The following is a 16,065-nucleotide window of genomic DNA, read 5'->3' as shown; positions in this document are numbered from 1 at the left end:
GTTGTATTTATAGCCTTGGTCGGGGCGCCTGGAAGGGTTCCAGGCGCCTGGAGTGGGATAAAAAGCTATCCCCAATGCAACGTTTAAAATCCACGTCAATGTGGATAAAATTGAGGTTCCAGGCTCCCGGAATGGGTCCGAGCGCCCAGACCCTAAAGTCAACTATGTTAACTTTTTGGTCTAGGCCCTATGCTCCAGTTTCACTCGCCTCGATCCGGGACTTCCACTCCGGCTCCGCTCGCTTGGGTGATCTCGACCATCCGGAATAGGGCTCACCCGAATCCAACTTTCGGCCTTCTCGAGCAACCTTCCGATCCGGCTTCTCGTCCCTCGGAAACGCCACACGTCTCCTTCTCGTCCGCCCATGTACTCTTTCACAGCACCTCGTCCCTTAGACGCACCAAGCCCATCGACTCTCTCCCGTGTCGTCCTTCTTGCTAGCTGCATCTTTTGCTCAACTCCGTGCGTTTCTAAGCTCTTGCATACTTAGACACAAGGTTAAAACACCACAGGACCTAACTTAACTTGTTGATCACATCAAAACAACCTTGGGGTTTCAACATGGACAAGGCAGCAAGAACAAGGGCCGAGGGAAGCAACTTCGAGGAATACGCGAAGGATGACATTGGGAATGAGCCGCGGGCTTGAATGCATCCGAGGGACGAGAGCTAAAGGAAGTAGGCTTGAATGCAAGAGGTCAAGACTACAAAAGAGCGTCAAGTGAGTCATAAGGGTGATTGGTGCGAGTGATGAAAATGACAGTCGACTAGTATAGTCAACTGGGTAATCGATTGGGAGCGAACATAATACTTTTGTTCGTTAGACCAGTGTGAAGTAGTCGACTGGTATCAAGCCGTTGGGTTGTAACAGACAAATCTCCACAGAGGACAGTCGATTGACACTTTCACCAGTTGTTTGGTAGGCGGGGGTTTCCAAACCGTGGTCTATAAACCGTTAAGGCTGACGAAATAGAGGTGGTTAACCCCTATTAGTAGTCTACCAGTGCCCTATCTTCTCAAGAGTTCTTGTGAGAGTTGTGATGAGGTTTGTCCACCCACAAGAAGTTATGTGAGCTAGCCGGAGGTCTTCCGGGGAGTAATCCACAGACGGATAGAGATCGTCCACCTTACGGACAGCTGTGAAGTAGGAGTTTTATCTCCGAACCACGTAAATCGGCGTGTGTTGGTTTGCTTGATCTTTCTTGTTCTTTCCTTTAGTCTTTAGCTTGTTTGTTTTGTATTATTCCACTGCGTAAACTAACAAGTGTAGGAAGCAATTGATTTGGGGTGACCTAGACTATTCAACCCTCCCTTATAGCCGGTCATCGATCCCCTACAAGTGGTATCAGAGTGAAGACGCACTTCACTAGATTAACCACCGAGAAGAAAAACACTTAAGAAGATGACCGGCTTGATCGAACCGCTAAATTTCGAAGGAGGAAGCTTATGGGACATCACCTTTTGGTTGGTGAAAATAAAGAATTTCCTTGAGACGGATTGAGACACTATGATGGTGGTGGAAGAGCTATTCGAAGTCCCGAAAGACAAGAAAGGAAAGAAACTCCAACCACGACATTGGATGAAAGAGCAAACCACACGGTCAAAGGCAAATGATAAGGTAATATCAAATTTGATAGATATTTTACCTTCTAACGTGATAAGTGATGTAGGTGAGTACAAGAATGCCCATGAATTGTGGAGCAAAGTGAAGAAAGTTCTAGGGAAAGAACTCATGTCTACACAAGAGGAAAAAAGATTAGAAGAAAGTGATGAAGTGGTCTAAGAGGAGAAGAAGGACCAATCAGATGTGGAGACCAATTCAACATCAAAAGAGGAAGAGGAAGTGAATTTGATCACATCTGAGGAGAAAGAGGATGCAGAACCATCATCAACCTCCTCATAGGTTAAAGAAGAATCCAAGACAACTAAAGAAGAAGAGGAAGTCTTGGAGGTCAACATAGTGAGCATCTCCACCGAAGTGAAGTCAAAGAACAACATAATTTGCTTCAGTTGCAATGAGAAGGGACATTACAAGAGTAAATATCCTTTGCTCAAGAAGGAAAAACCTAAATCCACTTAAATTATTTTAGGTACTAATTTGGTTATAAAAAAAAGAAGCACATTAGATGCTTCACGTGTGGTGAGATGGGGCACTACCACACAAGATACCCAAGGAAGGGAGAGCTCAAGAAGTTGAAGCAATTAATGAAATAGGAGAAGAAGAGGAGCTCAAGTCGAGGGGGAGCTTCAAGGGTAAGGGAGGTGTACCCTAACTTGAAACATAATTCAAATATTTATTTTCCCATGCATGCTAGAAATAATTGCTATTATTTACCCATGCATAACTTTGGTTTGAAATATCATGATAGGAGTAGGGTAAATGTAGATCATAACCCTAGGAAACTCATTCATGATAACTCTAGAAAGGGTAGATCCAAGGACAACCAAGGCATTAATCCCAAGAAGGGGAGACACATGCCTAGGAAGGGTAGGTCTAGGAATGTCCAATGTGGACAAGTAAATTCTAGGGTTAGAAACCTAGAAAGGAAAAATCAAGCTTTGAAGGCAAAGCTTGATCATTTGGAGAAAAACCTAGATAGATTCAATGTTGGATCTAAGGGTTTAGATATGGTGTTGGGTAGTCAAAGACCCAACAATGATAGATCGGGTTTGGGATACTGATCTAATGTCTCTAATACTAAGGGAAAGTCTTATGCTAGGTTACATATGACTATAGTGAGGAGAAGCCAATAAATGGCAAGGAAAATCCATTTAAAGGTAATGAGAAGCTAACCAAGGACAAGATGTCTAAGGTTAAGAAGGTCAGGTTTGTAGGATAAGTGTTACAAGAGGTGCACCGATGTGGCCTATCAATTGTGGATGAATCACCTAGGGAGGTGACCAAGGTTAAGAGCTCTAGAGGGAGCTCAAAGAGTCAATTTGGGACCTATGGACAATGGATCTCAAGTGGATTTTACTTGGGAGTCTAAAGGAGCCATAGAATGTGCCAAGAGGTTTGGAGACAGACTTGAGTCTCAAACCTAGGGAATTGACACACATGAGTTATATTTCACGCACGAAAATATGACATTGGGATCATATTGCATGATAATTAGTTTTGGATATATAGATGTCATATAAACCAATGCTAGGGATGCATTGTGGGTTAGTATGGGTAAATACATCAAGAGGAAGCATAAAGTAGGACTTTAGGTCAAGGTTCAATTGAACCATTTAGCTAGTTTTGGGTTTTATGTCAATCTTTGAATTGGTGATAGATACATTTTTGAATGTATTTTTCCCAAGTAGATATGGGTAAAACAGACATCTCCATAAAATTTAGGGATTTTTGGATATATGTAGAATATTTGGCGCATTTCTGAAATTAGGTTCAGAATGTTGTTTGGGTTGAAATTAGGGTGTCAGTCGACTGGTACAGTTACTAGTAGACTGGTAACAGTATTTTTTGAACACAGAATGGTTCTATTGTTGAATTTGATAGGAGCATTCGATTGGTACTTGTAGCAGTCGATTGATACCAGTCTGAAACTGTATTTCAGTAGTAGTTTTGACCAGGTCAGCTCGTTATAGGTGTATGAGATCCTATGGGAGAATACACGAGTTTAGAGTCAATTTGATGATCAAGTTTTCAACAATTAGGATATTATTGGAGCTTTTTGATATTAAGCAAAGGGGAGAAGTAAGGTTTAGTTGGAAAAACCTGAAAATACCTTTACGGTGGTAAAAATCCTAGCTCGGGAGATTAGGTGTAGGGGAACCTTGTGATAGGTTCTTAAATAGTCCTGTGGTAAAATTTCTAACTCAATGGGGAGCTTAGCTGTAAGGGGAGTCTTGGGAAGGGTTCCAATGCATGTTTGCATTTTTGTTTCGGCTGTGTAAGTCCAAGTGTGTAGCCTTGACAATATAAGTTCATTTAGCGGTGTAAGTCCAAATGTGTAGCCTTGACAATGTAAGTCAATTCGGCAATGTAAGTCCAAGTGTGTAGCCTTGGCAACGTAAGTCCATTGTTTTTAGCATATTGTTTTGCTATTATGTTTTCCCTAACTTAAACGTATTGCCAAACATCAAAAAGGGGAAGATTGTTGGAGCAATCCCAATGGTCCGTGCGACCATGTGTTTTAGTGTTTGGGTAAAGGGTTTAAGTTAGGTTTACTCTTGTATTTGATATATGTATTTGAGTTGTGCATGTTTGTAGGATATACATATGACTCAGGTTGATGGCTTCGGGTCCGGTGAAGGATGGAGCATCCGAGGGATAGTAGACAAGACAGCAAGGATAAGGGTCGAGGGAAGTGACTTCGAGGCATACGCGAATGATGACATTGGGGACGTGCCACGAGCTTGAATGCATCAGAGGGACGAGAGCCAAAAGGAGTAGGCTTGAAGGCAAGAGGTCGAGGCTGCAAAGAAGCATTAAGTGAGTCGTAAGGGTGAGGGTCCGAGTGCTGAAAGATCGGGGTACTAGTCGATTGATGGAAATGGCAGTCAACTGGTATAATCGACTAGACAGTCGACTAGGAGCGAACAGAATACTTCTGTTCGCTTGACCAGTGTGGAGCAGTCAGCTGGTACTTTCACTAGTCGACTAGTATCAAGCCGTTGGGTTGTAATGGTCGAATCTCCATAAAGAGCAGTCGACTGACACTTTCACTAGTCGACTGGTAGGTGGGAGTTTCCAAACCATGGCCTATATAACCAAGGCTTTGGAGCTTGGTTAAGGCTGATGAAATAGAAGTGGTTAAGCCCTATTAGTAGTCTACTAGTGCCCTAACTTCTGAAGAGTTCTTGTGAGAGTTGTGGTGAGGTTTCTCCACCCACAAGGAGCTACATGAGCTAGCCGGAAGTCTTCCGGGGAGTAATCCACCAACGGAAAGGGATCGTCCACCTTACGGGCAGTCGTGGAGCAGGAGCTTTATCTCCGAACTACGTAAATCGATGGGTGTTGGTTTGCTTGCTCTTTCTTGTTCTTTCCCTTAGTCTTTAGCTTGGTTGTTTTGTATTATTCCACTGTGTAAACTAACAAGTGTAGGAAGCAATTGATTTGGGGTGACCTAGACTATCCAACCCCCCCTTCTAGCCGGTCATTGATCCCCTACACTAACCACCGATCGAAGCACAAGAGATGGCCACACCAAGCATCTACTCACCTAAGTTCGAGGGAGAATTCGCAATTTGGAAAAGAAAAATGAAGGTATTCTTCAAAACGGACTTTGATTTATTGCTAATCTTGAAATATGGTTTTGTAACTTCAAAGGACAAAGAAGAATATCAATGGATAAAGAAGGAGCAAGTAGACTTCGTAGCAAATGGATGAGCTAAATTCCATCTACTGAGTGTGCTACCTCCGTAAGAAGTAAACATAATTGGCACATACGAATTAGCAGAGGAGCTTTGGGAGAAGTTCCTTGAGCTACATGAAAGTACGTCCGAAGCCAAACTCTTGAAACAAGACCTGCTTTGCAATCAGATCAGCAACCTCCGATTAGAAGAAAGCGAAACCACTATACACCTTCACTCAAGGATCAAGGAGCTCATCACCGAACTCACAAATCTCAGAGAAAAGGTAATCAACTGAGATTCACTAAGGTACGCGCTTAACGTCTTTCCTAAGAATTCTGAATGGGTATCATTAGTAAATGCTTATTATATCTCTAAGGATCCAGAGGTAAGTACCTTAGAAGAATTATTTTCAACATTTGAAGTTCATGAAACAAGATGTGCAGATATGAAGAATGAGTCAAAGCATAACATTACCCTAAAAGCAAAAGTAGACGAACTTGATTATGAATCTTCTCTCGATGATGATGAAATGACGTTCATGGTAAGGAGATTTAAAAAGTTATTTAAAACTAATAAATTTAATCAAGTACTGGATAAAAGAAGAAGGAGAAATATAAAATGCTACCACTGCAATAAAGAAGGGCATGTGACAGATAATTGCTCTAAATTGAAGAGCAAGAATAAGAATAATGACAAGAGTAAGGATAAAAGACTAGTCCAGACAAAGCATCAAAATCTAAAGGCGACGTGGGATAAAACGTCGTCCGAATCAGAGATCGAAACCATCATCAGATTTACGCTAGTGGCAAGTCACCAAGAAGAAGAAGACGAGGCAAGCTCATCCTCAATTAGCATCGATAAAAGGGTAGCATCGTCAGAGGAAAGCAGCACTACAGGGGAGCATCAGAAATCGACAAGGTAAGTCAGGTACGGTCCCTACCTCCTGACCAATTATTTAAATTTATAAAAATATTGTCGAAGAGTTCCTGCAAATTAGAGATAGAAAATAAAAAATTATTAAAATAAAATAAAGAATTAAAATTAACATTAGCAACATCTTGTCGACTAGAGGATTTCAACAAGATAAAAATGAAAAATGAAAAATGAAAATTTGAAAGAAAAAATTAAAAATAATGCATACTCACATGTTAGAAAATATAATGGACTAAATTATTATTTTAGATACCATAAGAGTCAAATTAAAAGAATATCACAGAGATATATATCCTTAAGAAATTTTTAATTAACCTAGTTGAAAGGAATTTGTTTTGGGTTCTAAAGTTATCTTTAAATTAAAATTATTTTTTTTACATGCTTTGTTTTTAAGTTAGACCTAGGACTTTCAGAAATAAAATTAAATATTTATTTTTTTTAAGAGAGTTCGTTTAGAAGTGGTTATTGTTCCAATAACCAAGAAGGCCTAGTGGCTCGCTACAACTTAGAAGATAATTACTGAAACGAATGTCTAATTTACTAACTATTAAAGCATAAAATTATCTAATGCTTTCACATAAATTGGTCTGCATAATTTCTGTTAGAAATTAATTAAAATTATTTTTTTTAAGAAATAAAATTTTATTACACATCTTTTTTCATTGTATTATTTTTAAATTCATATTATTCAGTTTAAAAATATTTTGCAATGTTATTTTCTGCATAATTTATTTAATTATGAACTTTATCACTTTCTCTATTTATGAGATTTTTTTTTTTCAAAACTTAAATATTTTTAAATTTTCTAAAAATAGTTTAGAAATTGAAAAATCTAGATTTTCAAAACTTAAAACTTCTTGATTTTCTTGCTTAGACTTTGTATAGATTACCTCATTTTAATGTGATCAAAGGGGGAGAACTAGAGGTTAAATCTAAGGGGGAGGGTACATTTTTTTATTTTTGCACATGTTTTTTATGTAAAATATGTACGTGTTATTTCTATTACTATTTATTTTTTGGTTTATCTTAACTTAACTTGGGGTTGCTCACATCAAAACGGAGGAGATTGTAAGTACCCAGTGGAAGGTTTTGTTGGAACCCTAAGGTTATTTTGATGTGATTAAATAAGTTAAGTTAGGTCCTGTTTGGTTTAACCCTTGTGTCTAAGTGTGCAGGAGCTTAGGAGCATAGAAAGTCGAGCAGAAGACACGACTAGCGAGAAGGATAACATGGAAAAGAGTCGACGGACTCGGTGCGTCCGAGGGATGAGGTGTCGCGGAAGAGTACACCGGTGGATGAGAAGAATGTATGCGATGTTCGAGGGATGAGAAGCCGGGGAGGAAGGCTGCTCGAGGAGAAGGCCGGAAGTTGGGTTCGGTTGAGCCCTATTCTGGATGGTCGAGATCACCCAAGCGAGCGGAGCCAGAGTAGAAGACCCGGGCTGAAAAAGTCAACGATATTGACTTTCCCCACCCGGGGCGCCCGGACTGGGGGCACCCGGAACCTCCTGGGGCGCCTGGACTGGGGGCGCCTGGAACCATTCCGGGCGTCCGAAATGCTGGTTTTATCAAGAATGACGTAGGTGTTGACCGTTGCGTCAGGGATAAAGTTTTATCCCCTCCTAGGTGCCTGGAACCCTTCCAGGCATCCCGACCAAGGCTATAAATAAAACATTGGTCCAGAAGATTTTCAACAATTTAAGAATTAGCAATACAACACTTGTGAGCTTCCAATTTTAGTTTAACTTCTCTTTTTGTGCTTTCACTGCTGTAAGAGGCTTCTGTTGGAACCCCAAGGTGTTTTGATATGGTCAAACAAGTTAAGTTAGATTCTGTTTGTTTTAACCCTTGTGTCTAAATGTGCAGGAGCTTAGGAGTACAGGAAGTCGAGCGGAAGACGCGGCTAGCGAGAAGGATAGTACGGGGAGAGAGCCGACGGGCTCAGTGCGTCCGAGGGATGAGGTGTCGCGGAAGAGTACACCAGTGGACGAGAAGAACGTACACGATGTTCGAGAGACGAGAAACTGGGGAGGAAGGCCGCTCGAGGAGAAGGCCAAAACTTAAGTTCGGGTGAGCCCTATTCCAGATGTTCGTGATCCCCCAAGCTAACAGAGGCAGAACGAAAGACCCGGATCGAGACGAGCTGGACCGGAGCAGAGGTCCCGGACCGAGAAAAGTCAACCCTATTAATTTTCCTGGTCCGGGTGGCTGGACCTGGATTTTCATCCATATCGTGGTCAAACGCGATCTACACGTCGGGGATAAAATTTTATCCCCCCCAGGGCGCCCAGAACCCTTCGGGGCGCCCCGAACAGTGCTATAAATATAACACTGATCTTCACAGTTAATTCATTAAAAGCAATTCACTTGTAATCCAGTTCTTTCAGTTCTACATTTGTTAGTTAGTCCTAGGAAAATCATATCGGTTCCACTGTACAAAAATTTTGTACAAGTGTCGAACCTTTCCTTAAATAACCTATTGTGTTCTTTAGAAGTTAAATTAGGAATCGCAGACGAAACTTAACATCATTGATTCCAAATTTAACTTATTTGTTCTTAATGGTTTAGATTTGAATCGCAAGCGGAACTTAACACTATTGATTCAAATCCACCTATGTTATTAATTCTATTAAATATTAATTTCTAAAATTGGCTTCCAAGACTGCATGGCAAGGCACATAGCCTTATTTGATATGAGAGCAACCACCACCACCTAGACAAAGCCTTTTAAGGAAAGCTAATATTTAATTTCCTTAAATAACTCTAGGTTTAACAAAAAAGAACAATCGAATCACAAATTCGAAAAATAAAAGAAAAGAAACACAACTTCGAAACAAATCCGAAAACTCTAGAATCATATGTCTCTTGTGTTTGGTATTTCCAAAAATAACTATACAAAGAAAACTAGTATAATGCGGAAAATAATTACTAGTTATACCTTTCTTTGTAAGCAAATAACTTCTTGATCTTCTACCGTATTCCTCTTCTTATCTCGGACGTTGTGTGGACAACGATCTACCGCGATGAGAATCCACCTAAGTCACCTTCTTCTCCAAGCAAGATTTGGCCACCACAATTCTCCAAGAGAAGTAGAGGTCCGGAAACCACCACCAAGCTCCAAGGGATGCAAGAAACAAAACCTCCTTTCTCACCTTCTTCTCCTAGCTAGAACCGGCCACCATCAAGAGCTCCAAGAGGGGATAAAACCGGCCACTAAAGAAGAAGAGAAGAGGAGAGGGAAAACCTCTAGGGCCGGCCACACCAAGGAGAAAAAGAGAGGAAGAAAAGAATAGAGTTAGCACCCATGAAGGCACCTCTACCCCCTCTTTTATAATCTTTGGTTTTGGCAAATAAGGAAATTTTAATAAAAACTTCCTTAATTCTTTTACCATGAAAAGGAAAATTTATTTTAATTAAAAAATAATTTTCTTCTCATTAAAATAATGGTCGGCCACAACCAAATCTCCAAGCAAAGAAAATTTTAAACACAAATTAAAACTTCTTTATTTGTTTCAGGAAATTTTATAAAAAATTTCTCTAATAATTTTTCCCTTCATGGTGGATTATAAAAAGGAAATTTTATAAATTAAAACTTTCTTTTAAATATGTGGATAAAAAGAAAGTTATCTCTAAAAATTAAAATCTCTTTCAATCTACAAATAAGGAAAGATATCAAATCTTTTCTTAATCTTTTGTAGAAACTTATAAAAGAGAATATTTAATTTTTAAACTCTCTTTTAAATCATGAACATGGTTAAAAAGGAAAGTTTTCTGAAAATTTAAAATCCACCTTTTAATCTACAAATACGGAAAGATTTCAAATATTTTCTTAAACATTTGTAGAAAGCTATAAAATGAAAGATTTAAATTTCAAACTCTCTTTTAAAATCACGATATCCATATAAAAAATAATTTTAATAAAAATCCCTTTTTATTTTCTAGTGGCCAGCCACCTAAGCTTGGGACCAAGCTTTGGCTGGCCACCTAAAATTGACTCCACCATTAGCTTTGGCCGACCCTAGCTTTGGTTCCAAGCTAGCTTGACCGACCACCTTAAAGTGGGTAGAAAGGTGGGTATAATTCTCTATATACAAGAGGCTACGATAGGGACCGAGAGGAGGAATTGGTTTTGGTCTCCCGATGAAATTAAACTTCCCGTGTTCGCCCCGAACACTCAATTTAATTTCATCAATAATAATTCATACCACTAAAGAATTATTATTGAACTACCGCACCAATCCCAAATTACATTTTGAGCTCCTTCTTATTATGAGTGTGTTAGTCTCCCTGTGTTTAAGATAACGAATGCCCACTAATTAAATGAGTTACTGATAACTCACTTAATTAATATCTTAGTCCAAGAGTAGTACCACTCAACCTTATCGTCATGTTGGACTAAGTCCACCTGCAGGGTTTAACATGACAATCCTTATGAACTCCTCTTGGGGTCATTCTCATCCTAAATTACTAGAACACAGTTTCCTTCTATAATCAACAACACACACTATAAGTAATATTATTTCCCAACTTATCGGGCTTATTGATTTATCGAGCTAAATCTCACCCATTGATAAGTCAAATAAATAAATGCTAAATATATGTGTTTGTTATTATATTAGGATTAATAGCACACACTTCCATAATAACTAAGGTCTAGTTCTTTTATCAAGTCAGTATAAAAAGAACTTACCTAAAATGGTCTTACTCAATACACTTAGAGTGTATTAGTATAATTTATTAGTCAAGATAAACTAATACCTAATTACACTACGACTATTCCAATGGTTTGTTCCTTTCCATCTTAGTCGTGAGCAACTGTATATAATTTATAAAGAATTGATAGCATGATCTTCTGTGTGTGACACCACAGACCATGTTATCTACAATATAAATTAATTGAACAATTACACTTAACAAATAAATATAGGTATTTGACCATTGTGATTCTTTATTTCTAAATAAATGTTTATACAAAAGCTAGGCTTTTAGTATACACTCTAACAACATTTTCTTTTGTGCTGTTAACGCTGTAAAGAGGCTACTCCGCCCGAAGGAAATCGTGAGATAGTGCGCTATACTTTCCTTGGATTAACAATTCTCTGATTACAAATCAAGTAACTGTTTTTGTGTTTGCTTTCTTTTAGTCTCTTTTTGTTTTAATTATAAGTGCTATTTATTTAAGTTGAAAATCTGAGAAAGGTCGAATTTATTTTTCAGGGCAATTCACCCCTCCCCTCTTCCCGGCCTCCAAAGGGACCAATAAGTGGTATTAGAGCGAGGACGCTTCAGGAGGACTAATCGCCGAACGAAGCAACAAGATGGCCAGACCAAGCATCGTTCCACCAAAATTCGAGGGGGACTTTGTGTTGGGTTGCAAGGTTGTAAACATAGTCCCATATTAAAAAACACATGGGAAAGATCATGGGTTTATAAGAGAAAAGATATCTACATTGGCATGAGGCCTTTTGGGTAGAGCCCAAGAGCAAAACCATGAGGGTTTAGGCCCAAAGTGGGCAATATCATGCAATTATGGAGATATCTAAATTCTTTTCGATCCTACACTTTACACACTGGATGCATCATATGGAGCTATTTCTGAAAACCGATTTCGAAATTCATCTAATTATAAAATATGGTTTTATAGCTCCTACGAATTAGAATGAAAAGGAAAAAGAATAAAGTCTTTGGACGAAGAAGGAGCAAAATGATTCTATAGCAAACAACCGGGCGGAATATCACTTGCTGAGCGTGCTGCTGGCTCAAGAAGTCAATCGCATCGGAAGCTACTCGTTGGCCAAAGAACTTTGGGAGAAATTCCTGGAACTCCATGAAGGCACATCCGAAGCTAAGCTTGCAAGGAGAGATATACTTCGGAACAAATTGATGAACATCCGTCTAGAAAGAGGTGAGAAAGTAGTCGATCTATACGCAAAGGTAAAAGAGTTAATTACCAGACTCGAGAATCTCGGTGAAACGGTAACCAACCGGGACACCATACGCTACACACTCAACGCGTTTCCCAGAACTCCAGAATGGACGTCAATCATCGATGCCTATTACATTTCAAAGGACCTGGAGGTAAGTACCCTAGAGAAATTATTCTCTACTCTTGATTTACATGAAACCAGATGTGCAAGGACAACAAAAGAATCAAACCAGATTATGACGCTAAACGCAACCAAGAAAGAAGAACCCTAGTCAAACTCAGAAGAAGATAAAGAAACGTATATGGTAAGGAATTTTAAAAAATTCTTTCGATCTAATAAATTTTAAAAAATACAGAATAAGAAGAATCCAAAAAATAAAAGAAGGGTTCGTTGCTACCAGTGTCAAAAGAAAGGACACTTAAGAGATGATTGCTCGGAACTAAAGAAGGACAAAGTCAAGACCCAAGAAGCACAAGATTCTAAAAGCCACTTGGGATGACACTTCATCATCTGAATCCGAAGTACAAGAATATGTCGGACTAGCACTAATGGTGAGCTATGAAGGGCAAAGCACATCGGAACCCAGCATCGATGAAGGGGGAACGATTTTAGATGAATGTAGCGAAACAGGGGGAGAGTTAGGCTTCAAGTCTGATATGGTAAGTGAGGTATGCCTCTTACCTCCTGATCAGGTTTATTTCGTTATTAAGGCTATGACAAACTCTATGTACAAATTAAAAAGTAAAAATACTGAATTAAAAAAATTGAAAACTTAGAAATAAAAAGACTTTAGCAAAATCATGTATAATATAGGATTTTGATAAAATTAAACTTGAAAATGAAAAATTAAAAGAAGAAATAGAAAGAATGAAAAACTCTACCTGTTCAAATATTTCTACTTTTAGAAATTATAGAGGATTAAATTGGTACTATAAGTTTCACGAAAGTCAAATCAGAAAAATATCAAAAGCCTATATACCTAGAAAATATTTAATTAACCTTGTAAGAAGGAACCTCTATTGAGTTAAAAAAACTTGTTTAATTTAAAAATTAAAATTAGACTTAGCATCTTCAGAAAGAAAATTAAACATTTAATTTCTTTATGCGGCTTTGTCTAAGAAAGTGATTATCGCTCTAATAACCGTGAAGGCCTAGTGCCTCGCCACTGTCTGGAAGCCAAGTATCAAAATAAGAATTTAATTGACTAACTGGAAAAAGCATGAAATTAAAAAAAAAACTTTAAAGGGTTACTCAATTTGCTTTAGAAAATATTTACAAAAACTTAGCAAAAATTTCCATTTATATATATATATTACTTAGTTTTTTTTTAAAAAGAAAAATTCAAATTTACAATATTTTTTATTTTGCTGTACCAAAATTAATTTTAACTTAGAATTTTTTTTCTTAAAGATTTTCTTACTTAAAAATTTTTTTGTAAAATTTTTTTCTAACTTAGAATTTCTTTTAATACTTAAATTTTTTTAAGTTCCACAAAAATTTTATTGTTAACTTTAAAAAAGTATTTTTCTTAAATTTTTTAGAAATTTTTCCAAATGCTTAACAATTTTATTTAAAAAATTCAATAGTTTCTATTAAAATGTTTTTCACTTAGATAAATTTTAAGGGGACTTAAAATTTTCTAATTTTTTTTTTACCTTAGGCTCGAAACCCCATTTTTTATGTGATAAAAGGGGGAGAAGAATATTAAGTCTAGGGGAGGTGTATTCAAAACTTTTTCATTGAAAATTCTTACTTACACTTATTTGCAACATTATTTGTTTTTATATTATGTTTGTTTTACCCTACCTTAACTTGGGTTACTTACATCAAAAAGGGAGAGATTGTTGGAACCCCAAGGTGTTTTGATGTGATCAAACAAGTTAAGTTAGGTCATGTTTGTTTTAACCCTTGTGTCTAAGTGTGTAGGAGCTTAGGAGTACAGGAAGTCGAGCGGAAGACAAGGCTAGCGAGAACGACGACATGGGGAGAGAGCCGACGGGCTCGGTGCGTCCGAGGGACGAGGTACCCCGGAAGAGTACACCGGTGGACGAGAAGAACATACATGACGTTCGAGGGACGAGAAACCAGGGAGGAAGGCTGCTCGAGGAGAAGGCCGGAACTTAGGTTCGGGTGAGCCCTATTCCGGATGGCCGAGATCACCCAAGCTAGCGGAGCTGGAGCGAAAGATCTGGATCGAGATGAGCTGGACCGGAGCAGAGGTCCTGGACCGATAAAAGTCAATCCTATTGACTTTCCTGGTCCGAGCGCCCGGAACCATTCCGGGTGCCTGGACCTGGATTTTCATCCATATCGCGGTCAAACTCTATCTACGCGTCGGGGATAAAAGGGTGCCCGGAACCCTTCGGGGTGCCCCGAACAGTGCTATAAATATAACACTGATCTTTACAGTTAATTCATTAAAAGCAATTCACTTGTAATACAGTTCTTTCAGTTCTACATTTTCTTTTGTGCTGTCAACGCTGTAAAGAGGCTACTCTACCCGAAGAAGATCGTCAGATAGTGCGCTATACTTTACTTGGATTATCAATCCTCTGATTGCAAACCAAATAACTCTTTTTGTGTCTGTTTTCTTTTAGTCTTTTTTTATTTTAATCACAAGTGCTATTTATTTAAGTTGAAAATCCGAGAAAGGTTGAATTTATTTTTCAAGGCAATTCACCCCTCCTCTTTTGCCGGCCTCCAAAGGGACCAACAGCTTCTCCGCCTGAAGGAGATATTTAGTGCGTTTTATTTCTTAGATTAACAACCTCCCCGGTTGTAACCAAGTCAAGTCTGTGAGCCTCTTCCTTTGTTTCTTTCTGTTTGTTTAATTTATGCAAATCTTACTTTAAAAGACCGAAAAGGGTTTATTTTTCTTTTTTGTAGGGCAATTCACCCCTCCTCTCTTACAGGCCTCTAAAGGGACCAACAAGTGGTATCAGAGTAAGGACGCTTCAAAATGACTAACCACCGACCGAAGCAAAGTAACCAATGGTCGGACCAAGCATCATTCTACCAAAATTCGAGGGAGACTTCGCACACTAGAAACACTGTATGAAGGTATTCCTGAAAATAGACTTTGAGATTTGTTTAATAATAAAATATAATTTTGCGGTTTCTGCGAATCAAAATGGAAAGGAAAAAGAAGAGAGTCTTTGGACGAAGAAACAACAAAATAACTCCATAGCGAATAACCGAGCGGAGTATCATTTGCTGAGCGTACTGCCGCCTCAAGAAGTCAACCGCATCGGAAGCTACTCGTCGGCCAAAGAACTCTGGGAAAAATTTCTGGAACTCCACGAAGGCACATCCAAAGCCAAGCTCGCAAGAAGAGATATACTTCGGAATAAACTGACAAATATTCATCTGGAAAGAGGTGAGAAGGTAGCTGATCTACATGCAAAGGTAAAAGAACTAATCATCGGACTCGCAAACCTCGGTAAAATGGTAACCAATGGGGACACGATACACTACGTACTCAATGTCTTTCCCAGGACTCCAGAATGGACTTCAATAATCGACGCTTACTACATCTCAAAAGACCTGGAGGTAAGTACCCTAGATGAACTCATTTCTACTCTTGAATTACATGAAACCAGATGTACCGTGACAAAAAAAGACTCAAGCCAAATTATGGCACTAAATGCAACCAAGAAGGATGAACCTGAGTCAGACTCAGAAGAAGATCAAGAAGCTTATATGGTAAGGAATTTCAGAAAATTCTTTAGATCTAACAAATTTAAAGAAATGCAGAATAAGAAAAATCCAAAAAATAGAAGAAGTGTTCGATGTTACCAGTGTCAAAAGGAAGGACACATAAAGGAGGACTGCCTAGAACTCAAAAAGGATAAAGTTAAGATACCTAATAAGTATAAGACTCTAAAAGCTACTTGGGATGATAACTCA

This window comes from Zingiber officinale, chromosome 2A (assembly GCF_018446385.1).
Source record: "Zingiber officinale cultivar Zhangliang chromosome 2A, Zo_v1.1, whole genome shotgun sequence".
NCBI classification, from domain to species: Eukaryota; Viridiplantae; Streptophyta; class Magnoliopsida; order Zingiberales; family Zingiberaceae; genus Zingiber; species Zingiber officinale.
The sequence above is the reverse complement of the archived record's forward strand: the minus strand, read 5'-3'. Positions refer to the sequence as shown.